Source organism: Miniopterus natalensis, chromosome 3, assembly GCF_054644295.1.
Source record: "Miniopterus natalensis isolate mMinNat1 chromosome 3, mMinNat1.hap1, whole genome shotgun sequence".
In the NCBI taxonomy this organism is placed as follows: domain Eukaryota; kingdom Metazoa; phylum Chordata; class Mammalia; order Chiroptera; family Miniopteridae; genus Miniopterus; species Miniopterus natalensis.
Genome location: NC_142083.1, coordinates 51,264,157 through 51,288,936, shown reverse-complemented (window position 1 = coordinate 51,288,936; position 24,780 = coordinate 51,264,157). Strand labels below are relative to the sequence as shown.

Genomic DNA, 24,780 nt, shown 5'->3' with positions numbered 1-24,780 from the left:
ATAATTGGTAGACTCAAGAACAGAGCTCAGTAGTCAGATAATTTTGGTCCAGAATTCCATACATTTTGAGATATGGTTACCTAAACATTTTATTCTTAATTTTTCATTTAACATTTGCTCATATTTTTCCATTTTAATATTACGTTATCTACTTGTTCCTTAAAACAATCTCAAGGACAGAAATTTGAGGTTTTGAAATATAATCAACTTTGCAAGCACGTTGACACATTAAAATTCTCTCAATATTAATGTGACTCAGAATAGTTTACCTCTTCTCAAATCAAGGTTTTCAATATAAAAATGAATCATCCCATTATCCTGAACTTACTTTGTCAGGACTTTCTATGCAAAGACGGATTATAAAACTTATAAAAGGTCTTTTAGCTAAATGGATTACAAATGCAGACAGTAATCTACAGGACAAATAAAATTTACTGGAGCATCACACTTAAACACAGGTTTAGTGGAGACAAGGACCTATTTATTTAGAGACTAATCTGGTGATGGAATGGGGTACAAAAAGGAAAAGATATTTAAAAATTAGCCCTGGCTGGTGTGGCTCATTTGGTCAGGCATCGTCCCATACACCAAAAGGTTCCCAGGTTCAGGGCACATGCCTGGGTGTGGACTCGATCCCTGTAGGGAGCTTGCAGGAGGCAGCCCATCAATGTTTCGCTTTCTCATCTGTTTCTCTCTCTCCCACTTCCTTCCTTTCTCTCTAAAAATCAATTAAAAATCTTTAAAAAAAAGATATTAAAAAATTAGAAGTCTGGAATTCCAATCAAGACTATGCTATTATGTTTTGTTATAAACTTGAGCAGATTAATTAATTTCTCAAGGATATATTAGGAATGTGCAGAGATATGAGTAACAGAAAGCCTACTAAAAGTAGCTTAAGAGATAAGGACAATTAATGTCTCACATAGAGGAAATGCAGAGATAGGATGTTTCAGATTTGGTGCAGTAGCTGGCTGCAGTTACCAAAGATCCAAGCTCCTCATTTTCCTGCTCTGTTTTCAGTCTTTCTGTCTCATAATCACAAGATGGCTGCCAAGCGCCGGGGGCCACAGTCCCTTTCAAAAACATGAAGCCCAGGAGGCTGAAAAATACTTTTTTGTAGCTACTTTCTCCCTGAAGCAATCCAGCAGGTTACCCCTTATGTACTGTTGGATGAAAGTTGGTCACTTGACCACCTCTATATAAAAGAGAGTCTGAGAACGTGAGTATCTGGGTTCTCTTGCCTCTATAGAGAAAAATAGACAAGGGAAAGGGAGTTTCATGGCTCTGTCTATAAAATGTGGGAGCTGACTAAACTGATCTCTCAGGTATAGCTCTAGACTAATGAGTAATTTTTTAAAATAAAAAGTAATGAAAAACAAGTGACCTAACTTTTATATATATATTTAAGAGGCTTCAGTTTTTATTCATATTCCCTGTGATGACACTTTTCCCCTCCTCTAAAAACAAAACAAACTTCCTCTGCCCATGATTCCAAAGTTCTAAAGCGAACAGTCTCTTCCCTCCCCTAACTAGAAAAACAAACAAACCTGAGTGGTCCAGACACTGAGTCATTCAATTTAACTTTGATGGGGCTGCATCTATTTTTGAGGTTTTGCCATCGTGGTTTAAGAACACTGTCTGCAGAGACTTTGGATATTTTTCCCAGCAACTCTCTGAGTTTATGCTGCACTAAATTTAAAATGGAAAATTAATGATGTAAAAGGCTAAGTAAATAATTCTATTGGAAAAAAACATGAGTGATCATCTTCTTTAAGAAAATCCAAAGAATTCAAAATGTATTGAATTTGTCCAATTGACATTCCATTTGTGGTACCTCATACTCCCATGTAATGTTACAATGTACCTCTGCTTCATTTTTTACAGAGAATTATACAGCTGCCCCTTATTATTAAAAGCACCCCTCCAACTGAATAAATGTGCATTCTAAAATTAAAACAAGACACTACATGAGAGAAGCTTGGAAGCCAGAATGTCGCCAGCTGTGTGTGCCAGCTGTGATTATAGAGAACACTGCTGCAATCAGCCTATTGGTTAGCCAGAAACTGTGGACACCCAGAAGAGGTCCCATCTGAATACATATCCAATGGGGTGTTCAAAACTACCGTGCAGAAATGCTTGTTTTACCAAGATACTCTATGGGAATATTTAGCTGTTACATTGTAAATGCTGTTATTTTGGTTTCTAAAAATGTCACGACAGGAAATGATTCCAGGGAGGAGTTGCAAAGATGGCTGGCTGTTGGGCAGACCCAAGAGGGGGAAAAAAGTTAAATGCAGAGAACCAAAAGCTGAGAAAGGTAAGACACCACTTACTATCTGCAATAAAGTAGGTTCTTAGAGTCCAAAATTAATTTGATTTTCCTTTCCATTTGTCATCACCCAGAAGAATTTCAAAGAATCCTTATGCTCATTGTGACAAAGGTTATAATGTCCTGCTCCTCACCTTTGGATCAGTCACCAAATTGATCAATTGCCTAAGAGAAGACAATCAGTTTAAACAGAGACAAGAGGTGACCCCTACACTTTTTTCGTTCACAGCTGCTATAGCCAATGGGCAGCTTAGTCCTTTTGGTAAGAATTTCTACCAATTCAGAAATATTCATATTATTTTTACTCACTTCCTATCTGAAAAGGGCAAAGTGAGAACAGGTGAGAAGAGAGGCTGGTCAGGAAATAACTACAGTTAATGCCACACTAGGAGTTTGACCTTCCTCAGAGGGCTGCTAAGGTCAGTAGTTTAGTAACTGAAGAGCTGTAGAAATTCAAAGAAAAAGGAAGGGGAAGGGGGAAAGGAGAAAGAAGATAGAGGAAACTAAATCCTCTCCCTCCCCCCAAATAAATTTGTGTTATAGAAGATCTCACTCCAAGTATAGAGACCCTGGTTTAGACAACTGACTTCTCATTAATGATACTTATGAATTACCTGCCTATCTTTATGTAATAATTTTTTACTACTGTTTCTGTTAGATCTGTACAAATACTCATAAGTCACAACAGACCCTTAAGAAAATCAGCTAAAGAGAAAGAAAAATAGCTTTCTACGTATATATTAATAAGGTGGTGTGCCAAAACTCATTAGTAAAAACTTCTCACAAAATTTCCAACGTATCTATTTTATTTTCACTACTTTACAATTAAATTCAATGTCTTCCCCTCTTCTACAGCACCCTTTATTTTTAGACTTCCCACATAACCCTTTACTTATCTAGTATGTTCCTCACATGTTTTAAAGTACAATCATGCATCACTTAATGATGGGATACGTTCTGAGAAATACAACGTTAAGCAATTTCAATGCTGTACAAACATCAAAAAGGGCATTTACACAAACCTAGATGGTATAAGTTCACTACACACCGAGGTTATATGGTATAACCTATTGCCCCTAGGCTACAAACCTGTACAGTATATTACTGTACTGAATACTGTAGGCAATTATAACACAATGACAAGTATTTGTGTATCTAAACATATATAAACATAGAAAAAGTAAGTAAAAATATGGTATAAAATATTTTAAAAATGGTAAAAATATATAGGGCACTTACCATAAATAGAGGTTACAGGACTGGAAGTTGCTTTGGGTGGGTCAGTGAGAGAGCGGTGCACACTACTGCAGACTTTATAAACACTGTACACTTAGGCTATACTAAATTTATTTATTTTATTATTATTCTTTTTTTAAATATATCTTTATTGATTTCAGAGGGAGGAAGGGAGAGGGAGAGAGATAGAAACATCAATGATGATAGTCATTGATCTGCTGTCTCCTGCATGTTCCCAACTAGGGATAGAACCCACAACCCAGGCATGTGCCCTGACTGGGAATCGAACCTCGATCTCCTGGGTCCTAGGTTGATGCTCAACCACTGAGCCACATCTGACCAGGGTACACTAAATTTATTTAAAATCTTCTTTCTTCAATAATCAATTAACCTTAGCTTACTGTAATATTTTTATTCTATATTTTTTAAACATCTCAATACTTTTGAAATAACACATCTTAAAACACAAACACATTGTACAGGTGTACAAAATTTTTTTTTCTTTATATAATTATTCCATAAGCTTTTTTCTATTTAAAAAATTTTATTTACTTTTTAAACTTATTTGTTAAAATCTAAGAAACAAATACACACATTAGGCTCGGCCTACACAGAGTTATGATCACTGTCATCCACCTCCACATCTTGTCCCACTGGAAGGCCTTCAGGGGCAATAACGCGTATGAAGCTGTCATCTCCTATGATGACAATGCTTTCTTCTGGAAGTCCTACTGAAGTGCCTGGCTGCAGCTCTTCTTGAGGAGGTTTCAAAATATGTCTGGTGGTTTGCTTGGTTTGTTTCTTTTTTCATCATACATTTACTTGTAAGCAGATAATGCACCATGAACATTCTGCTCTATTAATAAAAACCTTTTGGTGTCAGGGTCCATGTTTTCAAACATTTTAAGGAGCTTATTGTGATCTCCAAAAACTTCTGCTAAATGCTTCACTGTGAATTTTCTTAGGGTTCTTTTTCTTCTGCAGTTCCTTTTCTCTTGCCACTTCTCCAGCTATTGTTCCTGTTCCAGTCCCAGCAACTCCGCATTAGTCAGTTCCTCAGGACCTGCCCCTAGGAGCTCCTCAGTGTCACCTTTATCTCTGCACATGTGAAAGTTGTTGGCCATCTCAGCCACCGACTTGCTGAGCTTTGCACCTTCCTCATCCTGGGCAAATCCTTTGACGTCATGAACGAACCTCTGGAGTATCTTCTTCCAGATGCCATTCATATACTCATGATGACATCACCGCAAGTCCAAGCAAGGTTTTTGATGCAGTCACAGATGAGATCCTTCCAGAGTTGCATCGGTGTCTTCTCAGTGTCTTCCTCAGCTGCAGCAATAGTCTGGGCAAAGGTCCTCCTCAGGCAGTAGGCCTTAAAAGTTGTTATATCTCCTTGATCAGTAGGTTGGATCAAAGAGGTGGTGCTTGAAGGGAGAAACATTATTTTGCTATTAAGAGGGAGATCATCAATAAAAATTAGATGTCTGTGAACGTATCAAGTAAAATCTTGAAAGCCATGTTATTCTCCAACCCATACTTTTCTATTTCACCGGCATAGCAATTCAGGAGAACATCCTGGAAGAGGAGCTGGGTCATCTCTGACCTCTTATTGCTCCTGTAGTACACTGGCTGTGTGTGCTTGCTGATATGTTTGAAGGCCCTGGGGTTCTCACTGTGCCAGATCACAAAAGGGTTTCAATTTGTAGCCTGCAACATTGCCCCCAAATAAGACCATTTTTGTGTCCTTAAAAGCCTTGAAACCTGGCGTTGATTTGACCTCCTTATGGATGAAAGTCCTTTCAGGCATCCATTTCCAGAATAGGGAGGTTTTGTCCATATTAAATATTTGCTCTGGCAAGTAATTTTCCTTCTCAATCAGCTTATCTAGAGTTCCCAAAAATTCTTCAGCTGCCTTCACATCAGCACTCACAGACTCACCACTCACTTTCACATTGAATTTTTTAAACCACCCAAAGCTAGCAGTAAATTCAGTATCCAACATTGTAGTTGGATCTAGCCTTTTCTTTCAACATCACAAACAACCTTTTTGCTTTGGCTATGATTATCATGGTGCTGAGAGGAATACGCTTCTGTGTCTGTTCTTCAGTCCAGGTCATTAGAAGTTTCTGAAATAGGCCCTTTCAAATTTTTGTTAGTTTTGTTGGGTTCAGTAGAGCAGATCCTTTAATACCTGTCACTTTGTTTTTGTTCTTTAAGATTGTAGCTATCGCCCTGGCTGGTGTGGCATATTGGTTAGAGTGTCAGTCTATACACCAAAGGGTCTCAGGTTCAATTCCAGGTTAAGGTCACCTACCTGGGGTGCAGGTTTGAGCCCCACCCCAGTTGGGGCACATACAGGAGGTAACCAATCAATATGTCTCTCTCACATCGATGTTTCTCTCTCTCTCTTCTTCTCTCTCCCCTCTCTCTATCCCTCCTTTCCACTCTCTCTAAAAACAAACAAACAAACAAACAAACAAAAAAACAATGGAAAAAATATGCGAGGGTGAGGATTAACCAAAAAAAAAAGATTGAAGTTATCAAAGAATGGGACATGCCAGATGGGCGAGAAATAACCATCACTAATTTTTCATCTTCATTGTTCTTAATCACTTTTAATTTCATTTCCAGGTGAATCATTTAACATGCCCTCTTACTGGCAACATTATCAGTGGATTTTGTACACTTAGGGGCCATGATGAATAAAACAACATGAGATTAAATCAAGCACAAAAGAAAACGATACAATCAAAAGACTGTAAACACAAGATGTATGAGGCTGCTGCCAGGGTAACATGGCATACTGTTTCACAGCAAATTTTCTTTTATAAGTAAAAAAGTATATACACTCTAAAATGACAATAAAAAGTAAATATGTAAACCAGCAGCATAGTTGTTTATTTTCATAATCAAGTATTATGCACTGTACATAATTGTGTTATACTTTTATATGACTGTCAGCACAGTAAGTTTTTTCATACTAGCATCATCATAAACATGTGAGTAATGCATTGTGTTACAACATTATGATGGTTATAAAGCCACTACATGATAGGGATTTTTCAGCTCCATTATAATCTTATGGAACCACCAGTGTATATGCAGTCCATCATTGACTGAAATACTGTTATACAGCACATGACAGTGTAAGTTGCAAACAATCTTATTGCTCAAATTGTTATATCCCTATGTTCCCCCATATTACATATTGCCTTGCATATAAGTGCCTGTGTGTGTACATATGTAATTGTAAATTTCCATAGATCTATTTTTTTAACCAAACAAGGTAGAAAGAGAGCGAATCAGGAAGGAGGGAAGTATGGGAGGAAGGAAGAAAAAAGAAGAGAAGCTAAGTCAATAAATATTTCTTGAATACCATTGCTGGCAAATGGCAGAGAGGTGGTACATTGTATTCATATTAATAAATGGAGTGATTTTAATTTCATCCCATGTATATGACATGACTTTAAGTTTAGATTACATGTAAAATCAAAGCTAGAAGAGTTGCCTCCATTCCCTCAAGATGTTAGGCAAGTGACTGTACCCCTTTCTCGTTCCCCCTGGGCATAGAGCAGGGCCCTCTTTAAGGAGAGCATTTTCTCCTTTATTTATGCCTTTTCCGCTAGAGATGCAAATATTCAAGCTTACTGGAAGCAACTCCGGTTCAGTTAGGAAAATATATAACACTCATGGTCACTAAACAGCATTGAGCACTGAGAATTTTGAAATTACTTGTTCATGTACTCATACATAAGAATTAACTTTATAAAAATATTTCAACAATAATCTAAAATATCAAGAAATTATACCAAATTATCCCTCATCATTATGGTGATATGTAATAGTTTTTAAATTTGGTTTTCTTTTTCATATCTGTTCCAAAAGCATAACTTCTGAATAAGCAGGTTAATAGACAATTGTAAATATCTTTTTTTATTGGGTTAAAATTAAAGAATGCAAAATAGCTAAAGATCAAACAATGTGTTAAAAGAGTTTTTCATATTTTTAAAAAATTAGCTATTTAAAAAAAATAAGACTATGATGAGTATTGATTATTTGAACAGGTGAAAGAAAATTCACCTTTTACATTCCTTTTTACAGTGGATGAGAGGCTATAATTCAAATAGATCTGGAACTTGATTTTTCATTTCTCCACTGGGTTAGTATTGATTTTTTTATTCTTTTTAAAGCCAATTGTGACTCATCTGATATTGGCTTATTTTTCAGATCTGCAGCATCCCTTATTTTTATTCATTCCCCACTTATCAGCCAACAATTTAGAGAAATGTCAAGTTCACATTCCTAAAAGAGAAAGGGTTTCAAACACCTATTCTTTATCACTGAGGAGAGAGCTTGTTGTCATTTAAAAGCTATATAGTGCAGATAAAATTGCCTCAGAAGTCTTGAAAAATAAATTTGTTTCCTGATGCACCTATAACACAAATATTAGAGGTCAGAAACAGAGTATTGCAGACTATGAAGATACATGACTGCTTAGCTGTCATTCTTTAGAAATCAAGTAAAGCTTGGGGTGTGATGCATCAATAAAAAGATAATTGGAGGGATGAGGTAGAAGAAAGAAAATGTGTACTATGAGTTAACTATGTAACAGACAAAATATTATAGAGCTGACATTATGTTGAACCCCAATGTATTCTAAATGTATTCTTGGCTAATTTTGCTATTACACTGAAATGTTCAGCACAATAACACTATAATTTACTATTATTTATTCATTTAATATTAAATTCAACAACACCAACAAGAAAATATTATGTACAATTTGGGCCACCAACTAAAAATAAAAACGCTTCATTAACCTTCAGGAATTTACAATCTAGAATAGAAATCATAGGAATACAAAAGTAACCACAGTATATTATTTTAATTAGGTGATCTATAAAACAAGTACTAAGGGCTGAGAAGAGGGTGGCATCATTACATGAAGGAGGTCTGATGAGCATCTTATGATGGATGTTTGTTGGTTTGGGGCCAGTAGACAAACTTCCTTTGGTATACCAGGCTGCACCAACTCTTGGTTCATGCAGATGGATGGGTCTTTCCCTAAATACAGGGAGCCAAGCACATGACTCAGATCTGCCCAATTAGAACCTAATTCTCTTGACACACCAATTGATTCAGGGGTGAGCAAAATTGGCCACTTCAGAGTAAATACTGTTACCTATATGTAAGCCACAATAATAAATGCTCTCTTATTTAATCTACTTGAACCCTGAGGGGAGATACTGACAACCATCTTGCCATTCCTGTCTCATCTGAGTAGGAAAATTAGTATCTTGTGGCTGTCATAAAAAACCACCACAAACTTGGTGGCTTAAAACAACAGATATGTATCATCTCACAGCTGTGAAGGCTAGAAGTCTGAAGTTCAAAATTAGAGTGTCAGCAAGGCCATGCTCCCTCAACAGACCCTAGAGAGAAATCCTTCCTGGCCTCTTCCTAGCTTCTGGTGGTTGCCAGCAAGCCTTGGTGTTTCTTGGCTAGTAGATAATCTCTGCCTCCGTCTTCTATGGTGTTCCACCTATGTTCCCTGTGTCTCTGTATTCCTCTGTCCAAATTCCTGTTTCCTTATATGGACATCAGCCATTGGAACTGGGACCTACCCTATTCCAGTGTGATCTCATCTTAACTTGATTACATCGGCAAAGATCCTATTCCAAATATGGTCATATTAACATGTATCAGAGTTTAGGACTTCAACATCTCTTCTTAAGGGCCACAAATAACCCACAACAGGCCAGAGAGGAGAAAGTAACCTTCAAGTCATCCATAATGAGCTGATACTGCTTAATTTAGCATTGAAAATGTATGTTATAAGTGAAATTAATTATAACCTCCTTTAGTAAGGCATACAGTTATAAATAATCACACTGAGAAGTGACATAGCTCTTCTTTCTCTTGTAAGTGATACTGAACAAGGGCATAGAGAAACTGTGTTGGGTTTCTCTGCTACAGAATAACTGAAATGGTGGTACTTTTATTTCAAATAATTTGTTAAATTCAAGAAAGAATCAAAAAAAAAAAGAAAAGAAAAAGAAGGAAAGAATGTCAGATAATGTCATTAAGTAGCCAATCAAGCTCAGAACGATTTAGAAACAAAATGAACCAAATGAGTTGAATCATTTCAGATGGCCACTTACTAGTCACAAATATTTTCAACAGCTTCACTACGTCTGATATCTTATTATTCATCAAAAAATGTCTTATGGAATTAACATTTGATATAGAGTCAGAAAACCCAGGTTCTAGTTCAGGCTCTGCCACTAACTAGCTCTATAACTTTGGGAAAGACCTTTATTGCACTAAGTTTTTTTCCCTGTAAAAAGAAGGATTGATAATCTCAATGATCTCTTCCTCCTCAAAAACGTTTCCATAAAAAAATCTATATTTTTACCACAGTCATTTTAATACTTATGTAAACTTCTCTGCACAGATCAATAAAAGAAATTAATTATAGGTAAGTCCTAGTGTGTCTGAAGATGTCTTTTATCATGTGAATATAAAAAGCATGAGGAAACTTTATGGTCACCAGATGGTTGCCACAGCTCCAGGACAACTTCACAGAGCAATGTCCAAAGCGGGAAGAACAGGAACGGTAAGGCTCCTCTTACATGCTTGTACTAAGGAGGCAAACCCTTCCCAGAGGCCTCTGAGCAAACTTCTCGGGTCTCATTAGCCAAATTTAGTTGCAGTCCTAAGCCGTAGCAACAGAGGAGGCAGAGAAAACCAGTACTTAGCATTTTCAGCCTCTGCCATGAGAGATAAGATCTAACAGCAAAGAAAGGGGAGAAAGATTTGCTGGCTGTTCATTAGGCAACAAACAGGGTCAGCCAGATAGTCTCTGCCCCAAAAGAAAGCGACCTTAGAACCTTTGTGACTGGTTCTGACAGTCCCTTAGGAGGAGAGACAGAGCAAGGTCTTCAATGGATTCAGTGAGAAATAAGGATTTCAGTCATATAAATTTTTGTCAATTATGCCAACTTTGGCATGGCCTAAGAAATGTCATTTATTAGTTGTACAATCTTGGATGAATTATTTAGTATGTCTACTGGGCTCAGTTTCCTTAGCCATAAAATCAGTATAATACCTCTTTTAGTTTGTCCTGAAGATTAAATGAGAAATCATGTGTAAACTGCCTGTACAGTATCTGACATGTAGTAAATACACATTAAATGTTAGTTTCCTTCTCTCTCCCTAATTTACCCTTCCACATCCCCTTCTTAGAAAGAAAGCCCTTAATATAAATAATTTATATTAATTATATATAATTAGGAAATATAATCAATTTACACTAATTATATATTTAAATAATATCTTTTTCTCTCCCTCCCCTTTTACACCCCCCCTTCTCTCTTTCCTCACTACATAGTTCTTGGAAAGGGGCTCTGGATAAACAACCATTAAAAATAGGTTTTTAATGGCTTGGCACAGTATATATTGTGATGCCTAGCTCCATTCTCTCAAGAATAAACTGAGCAGACCTCTTCCTGGTCAGCTTCCTCAGGAAAGACTCTCTGAGGTTGCTAATTTGTTTGTGTTGTCCACAAATGACCATTACAAGAGAAGTGGATTAGTGATAAAGGATAACTGAAAGTGATAGGAGGACTTGGAGCCCTGGATGACATCCACCATTTGTAAAAATCATACCCCTTTCCCACCTCACATTTCAATAAAATAGAGGGCACTGACACATTATCTAGAAGAAACTTTCCTCTATCAAGCAAAAACACTTATAGAGAGCCTATTATGTACAATGACTCAGCTAGGCAATCCCCCCATTTATCTTACCTGGCTAGGTCTAAAGTATTCCCAACCCATCCAATGGCCATTTGGGGGCTACAAGACAGGGACAATATGGAAGACAACCAATAAATAGTTTTGAATGATGACCTTTAGAAAGAAAGGTATGGGTCCAGCTCTTGAGTATGTAATAGAAGTAGATGAGGAAGAAGAAGAAAAAAAGAGATTTTCTTGAATATAATTGTAACCAATGCCTAGTTTCAAAAACAGGAATTTTCAGCAATGCAGAGGCCTGCCTCATGCCTCCTTCCACTCAGGAACCCTAAGGATAATCATTCTTCTATTTCCAATACCATAGAAAAGTTTTGTCTGTTTTTGTATTTTCTATGGAAGGGTTCATATATCATGTATTATTTTGGGTCTGGCTCCTTTACTTCACGTTATATTTTTGAGATTCATCCATATGTTGTGGGTAGTTATGCATCACTCATTCTCATTTTTGTCCAGCAGCAGCAGCAGTTCTCAAAGTGTGGTTCATAAGTGTCTTTCAAAGTGTGGTCTACAAGTAAACAGTTTTCTTAAATATAGTAAGATATAATTTGTCTTTTTCCCTCTATTGATATTTATACTGATAGTACAAAAGCAATAATGGGTAAAACTGCTAATATCTTAGAACAAATCAAGGCAATGGTACCAAACTGTATTGGTCATCATCCTATTATGTACTACAAGTCAACAAAAACATAAAGCAAAAAGCAATGCCAATTTCATTTTAAAATGTTCTTAATAAAAAGTTATTAATTGTATCAACTTGAGTCATGTCTTTTTAATATTCTGTGTAATGTAATATAAGGTATGCATAAAGTACTACTACATCCTAAAGTACAATGGATGAAAAGAACTTATGAGGAAAAGCCAATTGAGTTGCAAGCTAAACTAATCACTTTGTTATGGAACACCATTTTTATTTGAAAGAATGACTGACAGGAAAACTATGGTTAATAAGACCTGGGTACTTGGCAAACATTTTCTCAAAAATAAATGAAGTGAGCCTGTAACTTCAAGGAAAACAACTGGCTTTCAAACAAAAATTTTGGAAAATCTGTCTACCACCCATGCACTTGACACTGTCCCAAAGACTTTATTATATGTGATTTAAAAAAACATTATATAAGGAAATATGCAAACATTTGGAGGATCAGCATAACTCAGTGAACCAATATTTTATAAGTAATCAGTGCATGATACAAAATGATGTATGGGTAAAAGATCCATTCAAAGTTCATGATAAACCAATGGAGTTTAACAGAATATAAAAAATTCATCAATGTGATTCAGAATCCACATTACAACTAACCTTTAAGGAACTACCACTTACGCCCTGGCAGGTGTGGCTCAGTTGGTTGGAGTGTTGACCCATACAATGAAAGGTTGAGGGTTCCATTCCCAGTCAGGGCACATACCTATTTGCGGTTCAGTTCCTGGTTGGGGCGAATACAAGAGACAACCAATGGAGGTTTCTCTCTCACATCGATGTTTCTCATGCTCTCTCTAAAATCAATAAACATACCCTCAGGTGAGGATTAAAGAAAAAAAAAAAAGAACTTATAAAGTTTTCATGTAGCATCAAAGAAGGATAAACACATTTATCTAAAAAATTCACTTACCTATGTGTTTTATTTATATACTTTAAATAAAAAATAAAACATATAGCAATAGATCAAATAGAAAAACACAGATGAGAAACTAGCATTTTCTCATAAACTATTTGTTAAAGAGATTACAAAATGTAAAACAATGCCTCTGTTTGGAGAAAATAAAGTCATTTTTATAAAAATATGTATGTTAGCAAGCAATGGGTTTACTATTATTATTTTTAAATGAATGTATACATAAATATATTTTAAATTTCTCAGTTTTAAGTTATAATATGGTAAATATGTAGCTATAATTAACATAATCAAAAGCTCTTTAAAGTCCTCAATAAGTTTTAAGGACATAAAAGGTCTTCAGATCAAATAGTTTGAGAACCTCTGCTATACAGTATTTCATTGTAAGCAGGGATTTAATTTTAACAGTAACTTCTGGGAATATTCTTGAGATAGTATATATTTAGCTTAATTTCCTCATCTGGCCTTTCTGCTTGTGGTTTCTTCTTTCCAACCCTTTTTGCACTGGGCCAATCAGATTATTCTACAGTCTGGTACTTACAGTGGCTGTTACATCAGGTGCACTTTATTCCTCCTGGCAGGAATATCCCAGAAGGCTTTACCAAGAATGTGGGACTGTGCTGTGGCTTTAAGGATTTGGCCAGAAGGAGGTCAGAGGAGGACAGAGCAAACTAGAGCAATGTAAGCAATAGACTTTTTCTTGGATTATGGATATGGTTTCCTGGGCTTCTCAGTTTAACAGCATCTTCTAACACCAAATGTAAAACAATCTCCCTGTGTCTCTGTAACACATAACCCTATTTTGTTCTCACCAAAATGCCTATCACTACCCGGCTTTTTTCTTGGTTTTTATTCCTTTATTTTCTTTCTTCCCCTCTGCCTTTCCCAGCGTGTGAGCTTCAAGTTTGTAGAGACTTTGTCTGTCTTGTTCATTGACTGGAACTGTGTCTGGAAGACAGTTGGTTCCTAATATATATCTGTTTAATAGATTAGTCATTCCCCCTTCAGAACTCTGTTTATTTTGTAATTCATTAAAAAAAAAAAAGGAAAAAGGAAAACTCTAAGATCCAGGTTCTGTTTTATTTCATGGGATATTAGGCTTTTCCCCATTTGGATATTTAAGAAAATAATTGCATAAAGTGATTTACAAAGTTTACAGGAACTATATTTTGACTTAAAATATTGCCTTTCCTTTTTGTCTCATCCCCTTATTCTTAGCCATATAGACAGTTGGTACTAAATAACTTCACAACTCTCTGGAAATATATGACTTATAAATAGTAGATTTCCACCACATTTCTTCTGAATTATTTCTTATTTAAGCTCTCTATATTTAGCAATTTACATATTTCATTACAAATTACATTCTCCATTCTGTTCCTTAAATGTCTTCAACTCATGTAGATTTTCATATTTAATCTTCTTGTGTAAGAGAGCACACTTCCCTAGACTGTCTTTTAAGAGTTTTGAAATTAGAAGTAAATGTGTATTTTTATTCAAATATTGCCAGCATGCTCTATATGAGACAGAAAGATCTCTAAGATATGGTATTAAGTATATATAAAGCAAGAGATATAACAGTATATATACTTTGTTCTAATTTGTATTTTCTTTTTAAAGAAAGCATATGTAATCCTATAAATGTTTGCATGTGTGTAGTAGTCTGGTTCTGAAAAAAACTAGAGATGTTTGCCTCCTGGGAAGAATGGGAAGACTAGGGGAAAGGGGGGAAAAGATGGACGTATTAATATGTCCTTTGTGGTATCTTTTGAATTTTGTATACTGTGTGTGTTACTTAATTATTTAATTTTAAGGAAGTAAATTTTACAGATAAAACCTAAGTGGTGTCCACATGCACCAATTAAAAGACAGAGATTAGCAGAGTGAATTAAAAATATGAGCCAACTAGCCTTGGCCAGTGCTGCTCAGTGGTTGGAGCATCGGCCCAAGCACCAAAGGGTCTTGGGTTCGATTCCTGGTCAGGGGCACATACCTGGGTTGCAGATTTGTTCCCAGCTCCAGTCAGGGTTTGTGTGGGACGCAACCAATTGGTGTGTCTTTCTCACATCAATATTTCTCTCTCTTTCTCTCTCTCTCTCTCTCCCCCCCTTCCTCCCTTCCACTTGCTCTAAAAAAATCAGTTGAAAAATATCCTCAGGTGAGGATTAACAACAACAACAAAAATGACCTAACTATACGCTGTCTACAAGAAATTCACTTTGAGTATAATGTAGGTAGGTTGAAAGTAAAAGGATAGATAAAAAATGATATATCATGCAAATGTTAATCAAAAGAAAGCAAAAATAGCTTTTTAAATATCAAATAAAGTAGACTTAAAAGCCAAGATTTACTAGAGACAGAGAAAGTGACATGACATAATGATAAGACGGCCAATCCACTAGGAGGACATGATGGTCCTGGATGTGTATGCATCAAACAACAGAGCTATGGAATATCTGAAACAAAAACTAGCGGAACTAAAAGGAAAGATAGATTTGTCTAAAATTACAGTTAGAAAATTCATTATCCATGTCCCAAAAACTGGTGGAACAACTAGACAGAAACTCAGAAGGATACAGAAAATTCAACAACACCATTAACTAACAGAATCTAATTGACTTTATGGAATAGCTCACCCAACAACAACAGAATTCACATTTTTTCAAGAATCCATCGAACATATACAAACATAGACAGTATCATAGGCCATAAAACAAACTTCAACAAATTTAAAAGAATTTAAATCATACAGATTGTGTTCTGACCACAATGGAAGCAAACTGAGCTCAATAACATAAAGAAAAACAGTACACAATGGGTCAAAAAGGAAGTCTGAGTAGAAATAAAAAATTACATTAAACTGAATGAAAATAAAAATATAATATATAAAAATGTGTATGACACAGCTAAAGCAGTGCTGAGAGAGAAATTTATAGCATTAAATGCTTACATTAGAAAAGAAGAAAAGTTTTAAATCAATAACCTAAGCTCCCACCTCAAGAATCTAGATAGAGAAAATAAAAATAAGCTAAAAATAAATAGAAAAGGCAATAATAAAGAGCAGAAATCAATAAAATTGAAAAGAGAAAAACAATAGAGAAAATTAATGAAACTAAAACTTGGGTCTTTGTAAAGATCAATAAAATTAACAAACCTCTAATAAGACTGACAAAAGAAAAAAGAGAAGCCACAAAGTATCAATACTAGAAATTAATCAAGGATATTATGACAGATTCTGGATAATACAGGAATACTGTGAGCAATTTTATACACATAAGTCTGACAATTTTGATGAAATGGGCCAATGCCTTGAAAAGCACAAAGTGCCACAACTAACACAACATGAAATAGATAATTCATATATTACAATAACTATTAAGAAAATTGAATTCATAATTTAAAAGCTAAAAAATAAAAATAAAAAAAAATCTCCAGGCGCAAATAATTTCCAAATGTTTACAGAAGAAATGATACCAATTTTATACCATCTCTTCCAGAAAGGAGAAGAAGAGAAAACACTCTCAATTCATTTTATGAAGCTAGTATTACCCTGACACCAGACAGAGCACAAGAAAACTACAGACCAATATCATTCAGGAAAATACATGTAAAGTCCTTACGAAAACATCAGCAAATGGAATTCAGCAATAAATAAAAGAAATTATATACCATGACCAAGTAGAGCTTATTCCAGTTATGTAAAATTAATTCAATATTTTGAAAATCAGTCAAAATAATCTATCATATTAACAGGCTAAAGAAAAGACAACCACATGATTATATCACTTGATGAGAAAAAGCATTTGACAAAATTCAATACCCTTTTATGATAAAAACCCTCAGAAAACTACAAATAGAAGGGAACTTCTTCAACTTGATAAAACTAATATTATACTTAATGATGAAAGACTGAATGCATTCCCCCAAAGATCAGAAACAAAGCAAAGACATCTGCACTCTTATTCAACATAGTACTGGAAATTCTAGCTAGTACAATAACTCAAGAAAAGTAAATAAAAGGCATACTGATTAGAAAGAAAGAAGTAAGACTATCCTTATTTGCAGATGACATGATTATTTACATAAAATATCCCAAGGAATCTACAAGAAAAATCCTAGAATTACTGAGTTCAGCAAGGCCACATGATACAAAATAAATGTACAAAAATCAATTCCATTTCTCTATATTACCAATGAACATCAAAATTTTAAATACAATAGCAATTATACATATTCCTTCCCAAACTGAAATAGTTATGTGTAACTCTAACAAATTTGTATGGGATTTGTATGCTGAAAACTACAAAATGCTGATGAAAGAAATCAAAGATCTAAATAACTGGAGAGACATACCATGTTCATGGACTGGAAGACTTAAACATAGTAAATGGACATATAAATTTAATCCAATTCCTATTCATATCCCAACCAGAATTTTTGTACATATTGGCAAGATTATTTTTTCTAAAATTTATTCAGAAAGGCAAAGAAACTAGATTAGCTATGAAAAAAAATTTTAAGGATAATGGGTGAGAAATCCTTACCCCATTTTTTTGTGTATAGCTACAGTAATCAGAACTATGTAGTATTTGTGGGGGGAGAGACACATAGATCAATGGAACAGAACAGAAAACCTAAAAATAGACCCACACAAATATGTCCAACTGACTTTTGACAAATGTACAAAAGCAATTTAATGGAGATAGGATAGCCTTATCAACATATGGTACTAGAGCAATTGGACATCTATAGGAAAATAAATGAGAACCTTGACCTAAACCTCACATAATTAATAAACAAAAATTAACCCCAAATAGATCACGGACTTAAATATAAAATGTAAAACTATGTTGCCTTCTGTTAGGAAAAAAACAAGAGAAAATCTTTGAGACTGAAGTCTAAGAAAGAGTTCTTACACTTGACACCAAAGGCACAATCCATAAAAGGGAAAGCTGACAAACAACTTCTTCAAAATGAAAACATTTGCTCTGAAAAAGACTGTAAAGAGGATGAAAACACAAGATACAAACTGGAAGAAAATATTTGCAAACCACATATTCAACAAGGGACCAGTATCTAGGATTTATAAAGAACTCTTAAAACTCAACTGTGAAGAAAACAAAACAGCTAATTAGAAAATAGGCAAAAGACATGAAGAAGTGTTCGTCCTTGTTACAGCAGTTGCTGGCAGAACACTTGAATTTAAAGGCTGTAAAAAAGATATGGAGATATGAACTTTACCGTACACTGGAGGAGAAACTGAAAAAAGGAATAGGCTGGACTATGGAATTCCTACTCATGATGTTATTTAGGACTAAATAATTCAGAATGTATAGATGCTGAACTAATAACCTCCGTGGATAGAGCTAGGGTTTTCTCTTTATGGCATTCCCATTGTCAATTCCAGGAGAGATCTGGGCTAGAAATGTAGAGACTATAAGGGCTAGAAAGAAGAAAATCTCTCGTCTATCTGGGGCCTCTTGGGAACATTTAAACATTCCCAGACTTCCCCAGAAAGTAAGAAATCCCTTTAGCTGCCCCGAGACAGGGTTGGTCTTAGAGGCTCTGTCCTGGATGTAAATTATTCTGTGTGGTAATTCCCAGATTACTCCCACCCACCACCATGTTTGATGAAGTTGCAGCCTGGTCTCTGCTGTGTGTGGAATTAAGAGAACTGGATTTTGCTTTGGATTGAGTAGCTAAGGGTACAAATTGCCCCCAACCCCAGGTCAGAGATATGGTAAAAACATCTTTGTGCATTAACCTCATCAGGATTATTGACAACAGAGGCAGCATGTAGTGGCTTTGCAGAAAGCTCAAATGGAAGAACAGGGAAGACATACTCCACCCTGCACATTCTCAGGACAGTACCTGGGTAATGCAGGAAAAGTCAGTGGAACCTTTGAGAGAGGGACCAATTTCGAGCAGTCAGGCTGGTCTCTGAGGTGGCAGCTCACATTATTTGAGTATTTAGAGGAAATAAGATAATATTTTGTAGTTATTGGTTGTTGAGGCTGAGACATTTTGGTTTCACTAAGTTAAGAGACAAGGTCATTCTCACCAGTTCAATAACACAATGTTTTTTCATTAGAAGTCTGAAATAGCAGGGTTTTTCTCTGCTCTTCCATTCTTTTGAAAGCCTACTCATAATTAGCTTCCCACAACTCCTCCTAGGTTTCTTCCACCATTACTCATCCTGGTCTATTTGTGTTACAGATTATGATTCTCAACCTCCATTGGTTTCACCAAGTTTAGTATCATTTTGTTATTTTAAGTCCATATTGCTAATCTTTGGGGAATATACATACTCCTCCCTTATTACTATTTTCAATGCTTCCAAGTGAATCTGATTGTTCACAGAGGTTCTTAATCTGAGGCTATGAAGGTTCATGAATAAAATTGTAACAATCCATCAGTTTGGATGGGAACAAATTTCACACCTTTATTTTCATTAACCTCTAAATGAAACTGAACATTTCCTTCTCTTATTGATGTAAGCAACAATTCACAATGAAATAAATGGAGCATAGCAGCTAGGTTTATATTGCATTCTAATTGTTTCAGACACCTCAAAATGCATTTATGTTCATCACTAATTAAAATTATAGTAGTTATCAGATATGCCACTAGATCTTGTTATTTAATATGTTTATAATGAAGCACATATATTATGTCACAAAATTTTTAAATATTTTGATGTTTTTCAATATAATAGGTTTCTTCTGTAATCATAGGTTTTCTATGCAAAACAAACAAACAAAAAACATTCTTCTGAGAAGGGATTTATAGGCTTAACTAAACTGTCCAAGAGAAGAAAAGCACAAAAATTATTTAAAATGCTTTGAATTCCCAAATTTTCTATAATATAATAGCAAAAAGATGAACAGCAACCTAAATCCCCAATAACAGAAGATTTGTGCAATAAATTATCATATATACTTACAGTGGAATATTATGCAGTCACTAAACAAAATGCTGTAGAACACAATTTAATGGCATACATGGATAAATATCACAATGTGTTATGTAAAAGAAAAGTCTGTACATATGGTCATTTTTATTAAATCAAACATAAACATATACACATACATGTACAATATAAATATACAGAAAATGGTGTTAAGACACACACAAAAATGCTAATGGTGGTTACCTGCAGATGGTGAAAACTGTGGGTAATCTTTTTATTTATTTCATTTGTAAGAATTTTCTATCAATGTGTAATTATTTATGTAATAAAAATATATAAAAATTATTATCTTTAAAAGAAATGAAGTCCTAAAAAAGGATCCAAAAGGATGTGTAATTTTTACCTGTGATGAGCTATACGTTCATTCATTCAACAAATAAACCTCAGTTTAATGGTCAATATTATAGAATAAATTAATGCTATTTATATGATCTATTATCATTATGGAAAAAATTTACTGATTTTCTTACAAATGATTCAGTAGTCAAATCAGTAGAAATTTTAATTAAGCACTGTTTATCAACTTTTTGGCTATGGTACCTAAAGGCAATTCTGTCTTCAGCACAAGTATAAGATAGTAATTTCTTTCAAAATTGTTTCCCACCAATCGATAATTTTGTCTTCAGAAAGTCCTTTTTGTTTGGTTTGGTTTTGTCAATTTGTATTTTTTATTTTTGAGTGTCTTATAACAAAGTAAAAATAAATTTAGATCCCTTCATACAAATCCTCCTATTAAAAATAAGCATATTTCATCAATCTGTCCCATGCTTCCATATGTCTGGACCTATTTTGTTCATGAGTTTATTTTGTCCATTAGATTCCACATATAAGTGAGGTCATGTGACACTTGTCTTTCTCTGACTGGCTTATTTCACTTAGCATAGTGGAAGGGTGGAGGGGGAAATGATTAAGTAAAGAACTTATATGCATATATGCATAGCCCATGGACACAAACAATAGTGCTGTGAAGGCCTGGGGGGGGAGGGGAGGCAAGAACAAGGTAGAGGAGGTCGATAGGGGAGAAAAGAGGACATCTGTAATACTTTCAACAATATTTTTTTTTTAAAAGCATATTTTATAACAACACATTTTTTTTAAAAGCATATTTTATAACAACAATATTTCTGAATTCACATTCCCTGAGACAAAAACTTCTTTTTTCTCTATGATTGTGCCATACTTTACAATTCTGAATAATTACGAATCATATTGCCACTGGAAACAACATTCACTGTTACTTTCTTTTTCCATCTGGACATTTTTATATCTGCATATTCCAAAATGCCTATCATATCCCTTATATGCTAACATTTTGTTAGCTGAAAAACATAAATTTTAATAAAGTTCCTAAGTGAAGGTTTTATGATCTTAAAATACAACTCTTCTAAAAATAGACATTCATCTAATACGCAAGATGTGACTCTGGAGTAATTGGCCTAATATTATTGTTTTTGTTCGTAAAAGCACCAAAATTTATATAAGAAATAAATGTCATCCCCTCTGAGCAGTCACCTTGAGAGACCCCAGACAAACTTCAGTGACATTTGCCTTCATTCAGAATAATGTTAGAATCTCTCTTTTGGACATGGTTTTAGTCTGTTCCTTTTAATTTTAAACAAATGTCTTTAAAGGTAGCCAAACTATGTTTTTTAAAGTTAGATTTGATCTTCATCAATAGCTAAAAGTAATACAGAGTAAGAGATGGGGCCCTGGGTGCACCAAGTAGAAAAAGTGGGTGTGACAGAGGGCCTGGGGGAATGCAATGTGAAACTCTGTACTAGGGTTGATATTTAAAATATTCAACAACAGGAATGGCAGGACACAGATTAATCAGAACAGATGTCACTAAAGCAAGGTCCTGAAGGACTCTGACCAAGAACCACTTATTTACTCTTTAGTAGCTGGATTATAAAGCATTCTACAGGGTTCTATAGAGGAAACCATAGCAGTGGGAATGAGAGGGGACTTGGAGGTTTCTGAGCTGTGGCATTTAACAACCAATAAAGGACATTTGGGATATTTCAATGCCTACTAAATACTGATCCTTCCAAAAAGTAAGGAAGCCACTGCTGCATTTGTGTGGCTCAGGCATTGACTCTGAAAGCACTGCCTAAGAGTTGTTTGAAGGTGTTGAGAGCAACAGCTGCAATACTGGAATGAATGTGTAGGATCCCCAAATAATGATTTTGAAGGGTATTGCTGACCTGGATATTTAGGTTCTCTAAACTCATTAAGAATATGCCTTTTTCACTTTTTCTTCCTAGCACCTAACATGATGCTTGGTATATAGTAGTTGCTTAATAAATATTTGCTGAAAAAATGGCATGTTTATTAAAGAAAAAAAAATTCAAGGTAAAATTTCATATTTAAGGGTTTTAAAAATCATTTTGACTTTTTAGACCTATGAACTATCTTTATTTTATTGGAGATAATTCTAAAAATCTCTGAAGAGAGAAATCCACCAATATGTATTCCTGACCCAAAATCCTTTGGATAGCTGCTTATTTCTCTCTCAAAAGCAGTCTTCTTCAATGCTCTTTTAATTATTACATGGTTTAGAAAGCCATGGGTAGATATGAACCTGTCTTTAACTCCTTGAAGTTCCTATTATTTCTAGCCAAAAAGAATCTTCCTTTTAGCAGATAGGACTTGAGGCTTTCTGGAAGCTAGGGCTACTATAATGTGGCTGCTGCCCAATATTTACCAGGTTATGTGTGTCTAGTGCTATGGACTTAATACATCATTTACTTTTCCTAACAACTCCTTTAATAGTTGAGGAAACTGAGTCCCAGAGGAGCTAAGCAACTTCACTACCTTTACACAGCTAATAAGTGGTAAAGATACATTTTGAATCCAGAAAGCTTGATTCCAGATCTGAGCACCCTTGACCAACACAGTATACTAAGGAGCAGGGGCTCATTTATGTCTAGTCCATCAACAGAGTAGAAATTGAAGAATTTCCTATCCTAAAAAGTACCTTACGGTTCCCATTATACTAACTTTCAAAAGCTAGGCTTCAGAAAGGAGACTTTGTTGTACAATCATCTTGCAAGTATTTACTGAATACATATGATGTTCATACTCCTAGCTTCTAGGGCTCCTTTATTCACTCCTCCAAAAGGGGAATAAACTGAATCCCTGTCTTCAGTTTGAATTCTGGGTCCTAAGCAATCCTTCTCCTCGATGAATTGCAAACTTATATACATCGCTAGAAAGGAGGAGATCCAAGGCTTTCTCCTTTCTGGATTCCCCTGGGGGAGTATTTGATCTCCTTTGACATCCTGTCCTTATAAGTGTAGCTATAGAGGGAGCAGGAGGAGGTGGAGGTAAGGAGTGAAGCATATAGACTATTTAGAACACAGGTATCATGTAAACATTGGGTTAACACAGCAGCATTTTTCTGTTACTGCAGGATTACCCTGTATAATGCTGGTATTCAGATCCAGTGCCGCAAAGTCTAATTATTTCACATATAAATTTTATATTTTAGGAAGTGTTTCAAGTTATACAGTGGCTTTATGTATTATCATAATTAGGACCCATAGAAACATTAACTGAACTTTGTACCTTGATGATTAAATTGTACTTTAAGTGGAGGTTAATAAATAACCAAAGAGATGGCTACCAAAAACTAAACCTAGAATAGTAAACTCTACTAAATGCCCCAAGCAAGCTGAGAGATTTTTTTAAAAGCCACTCACTTTTTCACCATAAATTATCTAATATGTGCTGAAAGGTGGTCTGTTGTAAGTGGAGTTGGTGATTCCATCCTATCCCTACCCCGCTAAAATTTCAAGGTAAAATAAGGGTTTCTAGCAACCACAAAATAAAGAGTTCTTTCCATTTCCCCCTAAAACCCAAAATTCCCAACATTAAAATCATCCTAATGTTCTAATTATTTGTTTTTAATTTTTTTCTTATTTTATGATGCAGCTTTGAATCTCTTTTTTGAAACAAAATGCAATATAAGTTTTTATAAAAGAAGCAAACAAATACAGAGGTAAATCATTAATTGAGAGGTTCCACTTTTTCATCTAAAGATTTGATCCTTGTGAAACTAGAACTTCCTTTGGGAGGGATCATGTTTTAAGCTGCGTTTAGTCATTTTCACTTTAGTATAAATAAGTACTTGAGTCTTTCTTAACAACAGATTTTGCTAGAAGATCAAAAGTGAGACTTCTCACCCTTTTCTAAGAAGCAAATGTGCCAGAACTTTCCCTTGTTTTGATTTTGCACAAGAACAGGGCTGCTTTAACTTTAAAGCTGAATACCAAAATCTTTCTCTCTCGAAAGTAAAATGCTGAGGTATATTTATCTTTTCTACTGTGCAAGAGAAATCCTATTTAAATTAAAATTTAAAAGGAGTTTCTTTTTCATACTCCTTTCATTCTCCTTGGTGAAAGGCAAATCGCCAAGTTAACCATCCTATAGTCACATAACCCGTAAGAATAAAATGTTAAAGAGTTTTGTCAGAGGGATTGCAGAAAACCAGTCCCTTTATTTCATGGAGTGTTTCTGATTTTTCTGGTCCTTTAATTTTTCCCCCTTTCCTTTGTTTAAGTCAAATCATCAGATCAATAATACACGATGCTAAAACTTTGCAATTTCAGGCTCAAGAATGATATGGGGCATGCAAAATAGACATTACAGCACACAATTCTGCTTTGTGGAAACTATGGCGTAATACCCTAAAAAATAGCTTCAAGTCATAAAATGCGGTGCACTGACCCCCAGGAGAGAATTATGTCCACAGGTCCCAGAACGATGTCTGTTGTCCAACACCCTCACTCCACGTCTGAGCCCTTTAGCTCCAT

The 24,780-nt window shown here is 35.1% G+C and overlaps 1 long non-coding RNA gene across 1 annotated transcript in view; it reads right to left on the bottom strand.

Annotated features, from left to right (window-relative positions):
• The window catches only part of LOC107539607 (uncharacterized), a 308,699-nt gene that overhangs the window by 11,963 nt on the left and 271,956 nt on the right, over positions 1-24,780 (bottom strand). The window lies entirely within an intron of this gene.